We start from the raw sequence: 11,874 nt of genomic DNA on the forward strand, positions 1-11,874 counted from the left end.
GAATTTTTTTAAAATCTCAGTATTTAGTGTCATAAGTCACAAATTGCCACAATCTAAACTTTTTATAATAGCCCTACAGTAAAAATTGGATAATTCCACTAATGTAGACTACTCAGCACAGAGTTAAATTTTACTTTTTTAGTGAACTAAGAAATATTTTGGTAAATTTTCAACTAGTTTTAAAACTTAACCTTTTTGTCCTATTTTTTAACCTTAAATGACAAAGCAAGGCAATTCTTGAAGTATTTCTGCCCTGAACAGAGGAGTGCACCCTTGAAGTCACTGTACCGGTACCAGTTATTTTCTAAGATTGCAGTGTTGATTCCTGCAGCACCATGTTTACCTGGTTAGAAGGATTTATTTTCCCTCATGTTTTTAAAGTTATTATCCATTGCATGTCTTTGTGGTTTGGGAAAATGTATTCTGCATATGCCTCAGTCAGTTTGGACTGCTATAACAAAAATACCACAGACTGGGAGGCTTAAAAAACAGAAATTTATTTCTTACAATTCTGGAAGCTGTGAAGTTCAAGATCAAGGTGCCAGCAAAATCAGTATCTGATGAAGGCCACCTTCCTTGTTTACAGACAGCCACCTTCTGGCTGCATCCTCACACGGTGGGAAAAGGGGAAAAGTTCTAGTTTCCTCTTTTTAGAAAAACACTAACTCCCAAAGGGCTCTCACCTCCTAATATCATCCCATTGGAAGTTAGGCTTTTACATATGAATCTGGGGGTTGGAGGGGCACAAACAGGCAGTTCATAACAATCTACTACCACTATTCCTTTCTTAATATCTTGTGAAGAATGTTCCATTAAAAAAACTAGGACAGAAGTGGTGGTTCATGCCTGTAATCCCAGCTCTTTGGGAGGCTAAGGCAGGCAGATCGCTTGAGCTCAGGAGTTCAAGACAAGGCTGGGCAACATAGCAAACCCCTTCTCTACAGAAAAATACAAGAAGTAGCCAGGTGTAGTGGTGGTACTCCAGTGACTCCAGCCACCTGGGACACTGAGATGGGAGAATCACTTGAGCCCAGGAAGCGGAGGTTGCAGTGAGCTGAGATCACGCCACTGCACTCCAGTCTGGGTGACAGAGTGAGATCTTGTCTCAAAAAAAAAAAAAAGAAAAAGAAAAAGAAAGAAAGAAAAACTACTGGAAATTCTGTTTCAAGCAAATCTGGGAAGAGAGTGGCCAGAAGTTTATTCTCTAAACTTTACCGACATAGTAGGGTTCTTTTTTGCACACACTGGTTATAGTAAAGTTCTTCTTTGCAAATGCTGCTTCCCGTGAAAAACAGCTTGATACCAACTAGATTCTTGTTGGAACCATTATTCTCATCACAGTTAGGCAGGAAAGATAAAAATCAATAGAAGAAAGCTGAGTAGACAACTGAGTTATAGCCTATATAATGGCAATTGCCAGAGTATAGTCAGAGGGGTTGGAAAATATCACCTTGCTACATAAAAAGAGATCCTGCCTAGGATCTTATGGGATGTAGTTGAGTTATGGTTGCACTGTTTGCCCTTAATGGAAATATCTTCATTTGACTATGTCAACCATCAGGTTTAATCATACAGGATACTGAAGTATATTAGATATTAATGATTAAATAATATCAGCAAACTACAGTCAGCCATCATTAATGATTGTATTTAATAATGTGTAGAAGATAATGAGAAAAGCAAACAACAAAGGGATCAGAATGGTAAACAACTTAAGTCAACACAATTCCTAATACACACACTCTATCAATGCATTTTTAGTGGGCTACTGTGTACTTCACTTAATTGAATCAGTAGAGACACATGGTCCGCAGATTATTATAACCCATCCTATTGCTTGTTTCTAACTTTTCAGGAAGAGATAATTCATTATTGAAAGGTAAGCACTTTGTTTTCCTGAACTCCCATTTCAATGCAGAGCATGGACGTAATTTGTTCTGAGTTATATTTCTCTAAAATTAAAAGGCATAAATCATATTTCTACATTCCGCAACCAATCTGCCAAACACATCCAACTAGGAAAGACTGAAGGGTAAATGGCATGTTTTAGAATGACTGGAATCAACAGGAATCCATTAAAATTCTTATCATAAAATAAATAAAATTCTCAAATTAGCTAGCTGCTCTTTATGATCATACCTGTTTTAAGTGCTTTTAAAGTGCTCTCTTATTGATTTATGTATCTCCAAGAAGTGCCTAATAAAACTAAAAGACTAGTCTGAACATTTTAGCACCAAGAAATACAAACCTATGTATCTCATAAGGTGTGCGCCTTTTAAAAGGTTGACACTTTTATTCTCTACCCTGCTCTGAGATTGTCTGATCGAGACAAAAAAAGGGAAGAGAGGAAACAGTATAACACGCTAGTGGAAATAAATGGCGGGCATTATGGTGCCTCTGCACGAATTATGCTCTTAGTGATAACTCATAATTTGAATAGTACTTTTTAAAGTGAAATGTGCTTTCACTTTTATTACTCTGTTTTTGCCTCACAAGTAAGAAAAGCAGGTACATTTTTCTTTCCATTATAGAGGTAAAGAAACAATTTTGGGGAGTTTCAATGATGCGTGCTCTAGTGGGAAGTCAGACCTTGAACTGCAGTTGTCTGAGTCCAGTATCTTTTCCACCACACCCTGCTGCTTTTCCCATACCCTATACCCCCTTTTAGAACAAATTGCCATTTTGGTAAATGGTAGATGCTTGGTAACAACTTGAACTACACTTGGCACTCTGATAAATGGCCCAGGCACTTAATTGGGATGCTTGCCAAGGAATAGAGTTAGTGCAGTGCATTTCCAACGGCTCTAAACAGCAGATGAATTGCACATCAATTTATTTAAATAGCAAGAAGGCGAGTTTATTCATGGTCATTACCAGGTGCGGACTGATGCCTGCTAGCATAGATTTCCCACTGTGAAGCCCTTTAGTCACTCCATGCGGCTTCCCCACTCCATTATGCCTGTTAAATGAATCAATCTTACCTTAATATCATTCTTAAATATTTAATGTCAAGTTACAATGCTGCCTTTTAAAATCGGTTGATAAAATAAAAGCAAAAATTGTTCAACAGGATACACCCCACCTTACCAGCCTCCACTCTTCCATATGATTACTTACTAGGGTGGGCTGTTTGCCCCCAGGGGTGGGCCAATTAAAAGGATTTATTTGCTTGTGTAACAATCTAGGTGGCAGCAAAAGGAACTGCAGTTTCAAGAAAGAGTAAGCAAGGCTTACTTTTCCGGTTGCTTCCCTATTTGTTGTAATGCAGAGCTTGACCCAGAAAATTACTTGCAATACTTCATCAATGTGAGCTCCTTTAGAGGAATTGTACTGGTCACCATGTGGGAGAAAGCAAACCATCCCTTTCTGAAAAGAACTTTCAGTCTTGCTTCTGGGCAATGCTCGATATGCAAATAGTTAAATCGCTGAATTTTTCAATAGCCAGTGCATTTAAGCCAAATAATTCAGATCAACTCTGTTGTTTTTAAGAATGGATACGTGATTCCACACCCAGATATGACCACTGTTTTATCTTTTTTTCTGCTTTATATCTGGTATTTGAATGTATGTTTTACAAAGCCTTTCACCTCTGTGTGTTCATTTGTTGAGATAGAGCAGTTCTAGCTCACAGCCTTGCCTGTTTCGTTCCAGTCCTCTCTTTCTGATTAGTCTCACTTCACTATTGTTTCTTTTGCTTCTGTATCAAGGTTAGCGTAGAAGAGGGAGGCCTTGATGTAAATAAAACATGGGTTTTTTCCCAGCTTTATGGTTTTGCTAAAGATCTCAGTTATGCAGATATGATGTATCTTTTCTCAAACTTTTTTCCCATGCTTCATAGTAATCCACTAATTAATTGATTCCAGAACAATCAAGCACCTTTTGGTTAAGAAAAAAAAAAATTTAAACTCAATTCAACCTTTTAAGAAAATGTATATATACACAAATATATATATGTGTGTGTGTGTGTAAATATATGTATATACACACAATATTGAAATAAAATTATCCAAAAAGTAAAATTTATACCTTCAACAGTAAGTAGTAAATTGGATATCATTAAAATCTGCATACATTAAGACCCAACGATGCTAAATATCGGGGATGTTATGAGAGAAGAGGCAGTGTTATAAAATATTTGGCTAAGAGTGTTTCACTGAGAATCAGGAAATCTGGTTTCTAGTCCCGGCCCGGCTGCTGACTACCTGCCTGACTCCAGGTAATTTGCTATGCCGGGTAATTGTACAGCTCTCACCTACCTGTAAAGTAAGGGGTTAAGCTAGGACCCTGGTGCTTCAAGTGTGGTCAGCCTGGATCCTGTTAGAAATGCAGAAATGCTACCTCAACCTGACCCACTGTATCAGACTTTGTGTGGTAACAAGATCTACAGATGATCCGAGAAATGACAAAATCTGACTCTAATGAGCCTGTGTGGACTTAGATTGAAAGCCACCTCCTACGTGCGAGTGGCTTGTCTGGGGCTGTTCAGATTCAGGAAACTTCTCAAGGAAATACTGTTTCATAACAGTTTCTCCATCCAATCGTGCTGCCTTCAATTTGGAGACATGAAGATGGCATCAAAATTGTTGTCTGCACAGTCCCTGACTTGAAGACAACAATTCCCCTTTGCAGGGTCAGTCCAGGCAGAGCCCTGGGCACCGAGCACAGGAAGTTCCCTTCTACTCTCTTGTTACCTCTTCAACCCCCCGGGGAGAATGGGCTTCCCCTGACACGCAGAGAAGTTCACACGGAATCATTTGTAGAGTACAAAAGTTCAAGATGTCATGTCAAATACCTTTCAATAAATTAAGATGGCAAAACTCAGGGGAAAGAGGAGAAAGGGAGTTTAAAACCTCACACACAGGAGGAGATGGCAGATTTATTACCCAGAGGTATTGAAGGACTTCAGGACATGCCACCCCAGAATGTGTTGTTTTGGCACATAGGTTATCTGAAAGACCAAAATAGATGTGCCTTTATCAACTAAGATGGTCCCTAAGGTTAAACAAACAAAGTTGCTTAACAGATCAAAGGCATAGGGCCCAGCTGGCCTGGCAAATTTTTAAATTCCTAGGGCTACAAGAAAAACTACACCCTTAAGTTCCCAAACAACAGGCGCTATCAGGAAAATTATCAGACTCCTCCTAACTCTGATTTACAACCCAGACCACTACAGCCCTGATTGGACAGAGGACTGGCCTTCTAAAAGTTTTTTTGTTTTGTTTTTTTGAGACTGAGTCTCACTAGGTCGCCCAGACTAGAGTGCAGTGGGGCCATCTCGGCTCACTGCAACCTCCACTTCCCGGGTTCAAGCAATTCTCTGCCTCACTCTCCCAAGTAGCTGGGATTATAGGTGCCTGCCACCACACCCGACTAATTTTTGTATTTTTAGTAGAGATGGGGTTTCACCATGTTGGCCAGGCTGGTCTTGAACACCTGACCTTGTGATCCACCTGCCTCAGCCTCCCAAAGTGCTGGGATTACAGGCATGAGTCACCGCATCCAGCCTAAACATTCTCTTACTGCAGACCTTAAGCCAGTTCCAGCCAGCTTGTAGAGGCTGTGCACAAACTGTCTTTGTTTCCTGTAGTTCACCTTTTAACAAAAAGAGCTAAATTTCACCCCATTTTAATGCTAAAACCCTGCAAAAAAAAATGAACACGGGATGTACATTACATGTATGCTTACCCTTGTGCACGCACTCAGCTCCCCTCATAAACAAGTATAGCTTTTCCCCCAAACCTGCTGAATATGTATGACTCTGCTGTGTAATGCGGACCCTGTGAGGCATAAAATCCAACCTGCCCTTCTCCTCTTTGGAGACAGACCACCTTTAGCACGTGCCTGAGACTCTCTAGTCAGCTTGCAAATTGAAATTACCAATAAAAGTTCAGCTTCCTACTATTTCACCATCCAGGTGGCCTCTTGAATGACAGGTATATTATTGTGAACTGAAAGCATTTGCAAAACAGCAAATGGAGAGAGAGGCTTTCTCTGAATTCCCCTTATTTGCCTAAGGTCAGATGCTTCAAAAGGAACACAATTGTAGTCAATTTCCTCCCCAGGAGTTTCATCAACCTGGTAAAGTTGACCCTTATCATAGTAGAGGAGACTAAATTTGGCACCACACCCAGACAAACCTTGTCATAAACTATCGTTTCTCCCATGTATTCTTCTCAGACCTCATTCATCTTTCCTAAAAATCATTTGCTGGCCGGCAGCAGTGGCTCAGGCCTATAATCCCAACACTTTGGGAGGCCGAGGTGGGCAGATCAGGAGGTCAGGAGATCGAGACCATCCTGGCTAACATGGTGAAACCCCGTCTCTACTAAAAATACAAAAAATTAGCCGGGTGTGGTGGTGGGCGCCTGTAGTTCCAGCTATTCGGGAGGCTGAGGCAGGACAATGGCGTGAACCCGGGAGGCTGAGTTTGTAGTGAGCTGAGATCGAGCCATTGCACTCCAGCCTGGGAGACAGAGCGAGACTCCGTCTCAAAAAAAAAAAAATCATTTACTCTCCCCCAGGTGGCCTACACTCCTTCCCCTTCTTCTGTTAAGACAAAATATTAGCCGATGGGGTTCAGAACATACTAGTCACAACTTATGATACCTTGGCATTTGAGCAAACAGCAGAAGGAAGGGCACTTTTACCTTCCCCTCACCCCTTCCTACTGAAGCAGATCATAAGACCCTCATTCCAGAGATGCCCTCCGTATACCCAGAGGAAAGAAATAGCCTCATCTCTGAAGATATGGGGACATACAGAAGAATCTGAACAAACAGGTCTTACTAAGCTCCCTCTCATTTATTACCAGTAAGTTGTGTCACCTTCGTCCAACAGCACTTCTCCACAACCATCCACATCTTCATCAAATTCAGCATAAAAATACACAGGCTTCCCTGTCTCTTTGGATCTTCATTTCTGAAGGCTCCCTTGTTCGGTAAAACTTACATTAAATAAATGCGTATACTTTTCTCTTATTGACCTTTCTTTTGTTATAGGTGTCTCTGCTGTGAACCTTGCAACGAGTGAGAGAAGGTATTACACTTTTTCTGTCCTGCAGCTCTCATGTCTCCCCATATTTTTTGATACTCGCTTTTTTTCTATGATGCCCCATGTATGTAATATTAAAAAGTAATAAAATTGCATACCTTATGCCCTGTTAATCTGCCTGTTGTTCATTTATTTTATAGACCCAGCTGTTGAACTACGAGGACATAAGAAAGGTCTTTCCCCCTCTAGAGTTCAAATAAGGAAACATTAACAGAGAGAATGCAAGCAAAACTAACATTCAGAATATAATTACTTTGATTGACATAATGGGAAGGTCAACATGACTTCCCAGAAAATGACATGCAGGGAAACAGGCAATTTGTAAAAGGGTGATGATTTGAAAGTGGAATTTGTTTCTTAGAATTATTTTTATGCATTCTTTCCCAACAGCCCCAAGCTTAAGAATTCATCCAAAAAGTATGTGTTAAAATACCCGACTAGGATGATTTCAACTTGTTTTTGCTCCCTTTTTAGGCAGATTTCGTTCCACTTGCTTATTCAGGCATTGTGTGAGCAATCTCTTCTGTTGTTTTGATAGAATCCAATGTTCCTCACTCTTCAGGATGTGCCAAGGCAAAGCATGCTTTTTGTCTTTGCTGCCTTTCTAATTCAAATGTTGTTGCTTTACACTGGTTGCTAATGAATCTCCTGATTATGATTCTGCCTATGTATGACCCTTTAAATCTCACTGGGACCCATTTTCTATATCCTTAGTTTGCAAATATTCAGGTACCTATACCCAAGGAGCAGGGTTTTCTTTGTTTTGTTTTGTTTTCTGGGTGAAACAGATAGAAAAAAAATTTACCTAATATTTTTCCTCCATTCTCTGGCACGGAATTCAGTATTCATAAACTCAGGTCAATAGCCTGTATTAAAGTGGCTTTCCATTGCTCAGAGATCTGCATTTGTATTTTAGAAAGAGTAGGAGACACTTCGTAAAAGACAACTTTAAGTCAATATCCTACATGTCACAAACAAAACATTATTTGTTAGTCACAATGTGAATATTTTTAATGCCTGTTGGGAATGAGACTATCTTAAAGCTGATGAGCTCCTGGAAGGAAAATAGAATTTGCAGGTTCTCTGACTTTGAATTCACCCTGAAAGATAATAATACTAAATAAAACTTTATAGCTATGAAGACTGAGGCTCAGTAGTTACATAGTTTTGCAACCATAGACATTTAGGACCTTAGATGTCCTCTAGTCCGGTTATCTGTTTCTACATACACAGAAACAAGTACAGGGACGTAAAGCAATTTGGGCTGTCATGGAAATAGTTTTTCATCTGCTTGGGCACAGTGCTTTCTCCGGCCTCTGATCGACTATTATGCATGTTATCTGTACCTCTGCAATTTAATCACAGCCTTAGCTTTGTGACACTTTTTGTTTATGAATTGTGGTGAAGAGACTCTAAAATGGCCCCCCGTGATCCTGCCTCATGTCCCTGGACAATCTCCTCCTCTTGAATGTAAGTGAGACCTATGACTTCTTTCTAACCAATAGGATGTGGCAAAAATAATGGAATATCATTTCATAACTTCATTACGTAAGATGAATCGCACAGCTGTTTAGTTCAAGCAAACTATTAAAACATGAAAATAGATGTATCATTCACATATGACTTACATGCAGGAAATTATTAGCTGTTGGGTTTTTTTTGAGACAGAACCTTGCTCTGTCGCCCAGGCTGGAGTGCAGTGGCACAATCTCAGCTCTCAGGTAACCTCACCTCCCGGGTTCGAGCGATTCTCATGTCTCAGCCTCCCGAGTAGCTGGGATTATAAGCGTACACCAACATGCCCAGCTAATTTTTGTATTTTTAGTAGAAACAGAGTTTCAACATGTTGGCCAGGCTGATCTTCATCTCCTGGCCTGGAGGGATCCACCCACCTCAGCCTCCCAAAGTGCTGGGATTACATCCATGAGCCACTGTGCCCAGCCAATTATTGTAAAAATATAACTAAGCCCTTGAAAATATTTAGGTTATTACAATTTTTATTCTACTTTACTATACATGTTTAAAATTACTTAAAAAAATGAAACGAGGTTAACCAAAGTGAGAAATATTATTGGAATAACACCATGCCAATACCAAATAGCATTATTAAAATATATTTTGGTATTAATGTAAAAATTAAAATAGGGACAGACTTTAAGCCCACAAACATGATGAAATATTTTTTTTATTTTTAGGACTTTGTATATGATAATCTTAAAAGTATTTTTATGAATCTAAAGAAATAGAGAAAATTTCTTATCAGAGTCTCATTTTTGTGTAAATTCCTAAAACATGACCATCTGCCAAGGTATACTTGAAGATGATATCATGGCCCCAGGAATAAACTAGCCTCATCTGGATTGGTTTGTTTGTTCCCAACCACTGCCCCTGCCACAGTGGACTTTGGCACTAGTTGTAAAAATTAATTTTACTTATAAGTTATGTTTATATTAATATTGGGTGACAAACTACTGACTTGTTAGATACTTAGATTTAAACTACAACAAAGCAACTGGTGCTTTTATGAGTGGAACTGAAAGTGATCTGGAGCTCCTATGGTGACCAGGCATCCTGGGAATTTACGAGCCTGATTTGTGGAGGGTATTTGAGTCTTCCGTGCCCTATCTGCTGTGGCTGCTCTATAACCAACTATCGAACCAAGAGAAATGAACGTTGCACATTTAAATGTTTGACTCTTAAAAGTTAATTGGGAATAAGAAGTTCTTAAATGTTGGAATCAGAATCTCAGAACTGAAGAGGACCTTGGAGGTTAACCAATTTGACTTCCTCACTTCACAAATGAATCAACTGAGCAATTCCTTTGCCAAGTAGATGTGATTAATTCTATCATAGAGAAAAATATGACCAGAGAAGTGATCTGTTCAGGATTGAAAAGCAAATGTGTCAGGAAACCATGACATCAGTTTGAATCTGTCTGACTCTAAAATTTGATTCTCTCCCATGACACCATCCTGCCTTTCATAAAATTCCTCAGAAGCAAGAATATGGTTTATAGAGATCCAAGAACAGAGAGCTCTAGAAGAGAGACAAAGAAAACCCTGAAACAGTGTAAGATGAGCCTTCACAGAGCAGGTAGGGAAAGGCATTGTCAAAGTACACCTTTCAAAATGTTAACTCTCATTCAAACATTTGGTGAATGTATCAAAGATTTGTTTAATGCATCAGAGACGGGACCAGCAGGATGGTAAAGCTGGTTCAAAGAGCATTTGCAGAACAGAGGTTTCTATAGGCATTCAGGAAGGCAATGATGGGCTGGGTGTGGTGGCTCACACCTGTAATCCCAGCACTTTGGTAGGCCGAGGCGGGCAGATCACTTGAGGTCAGGAGCTCAAGAGCAGCCTGGCCAATATGGCAAACCCCACCTCTACTAAAAATACTAAAAAAAAAAAAAAAATAGCCAGACATGATGCATACCTGTAGTCTCAGCTACTTGGGAGGCTGAGACAGGATAATTGGTTGAGCCTAAGAGGCAGAGGCTGCCATGAGCCGAGATCGCTCCACTACACTCCAGCCTGGGCAATGGAACGAGACTCCGTCTCAAAAAAGATAAATAAATAAAAGGAAGGTAGTGATAAAACAGGTTTGATAAATTTGACTTCTATTATAAAAACTGGTTAATGACCTATAGGGCAATGACCACAATCTTGGGGTCTATGTTTTTCTACTGAGAGAATAAATTTACATCTCTATTGATAAAAATCATGTATAATTTATCAGTCTTCTTACTATGCAGAATTCAAGCCCTAATCAATAGTAAATAGTATATCAAAGGTTCATTTTTCTAGAGAAATATTCTCTTGGGGTAGTTGCCTAGTAGCTATCTGGCAACTCTGTATTTAAAGTTATATTCCTTGACCAGTTCTTGAAGTCCTTAGTTTTGGTGTCAATTAGGTATGGAGCAAAGTATACTAATAATTGACCATGTTGGGGGTAGAGTTGGCCTTCTTTTATGAAAGCTAAGAAGCAAAGAAAAAATGGGAGCATAAACAGAATATCATGCCACCTCATCCCACAGATGACCCACAGAAGTAACCTCAGGCGAGGCTATAAATTTACTCCAAAAGTAACTTTGTGTACAATGGAACACAGATAGCTGGACAGTAGCACCTGATACAAAGGAGTTCTGAGCATCCCAATCCTATTCTCAGAAAAAATTGGGCTTTTCATTCCATTTCTATCTTGCTTCTTGCCTCAGAATCTGTTCTTGTATTTAACTGTCTCCAAGATTTTTACCTAACCTGGAATTCCTAACTGAGCACCTTGAATCTGTTGGTAGGTTTGTCATGAACAGCTTAAAATCATGACGCTTGAATGAATAGAAAGTCATCTTTTCCTTTTACCTTGGCTGAAACAAGGTAGGAGCTTTTCAGTGGAATATATACTGTAAAGTAAAAGAAAATCCACAACATCATATCGAAGAATATTTAGAAAGTATAGTCAATTTCTGGTGTGGCTTTAATTAACTTAAGCTAATTAAGAATCCTTCCATATTATTGGGGGATTCTGCTCATGGGAATTAAAGCTTTTTTTTTTTTTTTCTTTTCCTCATGTATAACTGGGGAACCATGCCTGGAAAAAATAAAATCAATCACCTTTTCTTCAGCCTTATCCTTCCCCCTTTCCCACTTCTTTTTCCACCTCCTGTCTTTGCTCTAGCATGAAGCTTCAAAGAGGCTCCAGTGACCGTTTACCTCTCTTCCTCCCATTTGAAAGTTAATGTGTTCAAAGGAAGCCAGTAGATTAATTACTCTCATTTTTGTACCTGCTATATCTTAGAGGGGGAACAAAAAGTAAAGGCACAGT

This window comes from Mandrillus leucophaeus, unplaced genomic scaffold (genome assembly GCF_000951045.1).
Source record: "Mandrillus leucophaeus isolate KB7577 unplaced genomic scaffold, Mleu.le_1.0 Scaffold1059, whole genome shotgun sequence".
Taxonomy (NCBI): domain Eukaryota; kingdom Metazoa; phylum Chordata; class Mammalia; order Primates; family Cercopithecidae; genus Mandrillus; species Mandrillus leucophaeus.